Below are 437 nucleotides of genomic sequence, written 5' to 3'. Positions count from 1 at the left end.
AGAACTGGCACCAGCTAGAAAACCTCTCCAACTTCATGAAGGCCATGGTCAGTCATGGCATGAACCCCATGGACCTGCTCGAGGCCAACAACCTGTTTGAGAATGGGAACATGACGCAGGTGCAGGTTTCTCTTCTCGCCCTGGCGGGGAAGGCCAAGACTAAGGGGCTGCAGAATGGGGTGGACATCGGCATCAAGGACTCAGAGAAGCAGGAGTGGAACTTTGACGATGCCACCATGAAGGCTGGCCAGTGAGTCATCGGGCTGCAGATGGGCACCAACAAATGCGCCAACCAGTCGGGCATGACCCTGTCCGCATGAGGAGGCATTTCTATGACCCCAAGAACCACATCCTGCCCCGTATGGACCACTCGACCACCAGCCTCCAGATGGGTACAAACAACTGTGCCAGCCAGGTGGGCATGACGGCTCCCGGGA

The 437-nt window shown here is 57.2% G+C and overlaps 1 pseudogene; it reads left to right on the top strand.

Annotated features, from left to right (window-relative positions):
* Positions 1-5: 5 nt before the first annotated feature.
* LOC108525963 (calponin-2 pseudogene) lies at positions 6-431 on the top strand (annotated as a pseudogene).
* The last annotated feature ends 6 nt before the right edge of the window (positions 432-437 follow it).

The sequence above is a fragment of the Rhinopithecus bieti genome, unplaced genomic scaffold, assembly GCF_001698545.2.
Source record: "Rhinopithecus bieti isolate Rb0 unplaced genomic scaffold, ASM169854v2 scaffold_48463, whole genome shotgun sequence".
NCBI classification, from domain to species: Eukaryota; Metazoa; Chordata; class Mammalia; order Primates; family Cercopithecidae; genus Rhinopithecus; species Rhinopithecus bieti.
The sequence above is the reverse complement of the archived record's forward strand: the minus strand, read 5'-3'. Positions and strand labels throughout refer to the sequence as shown.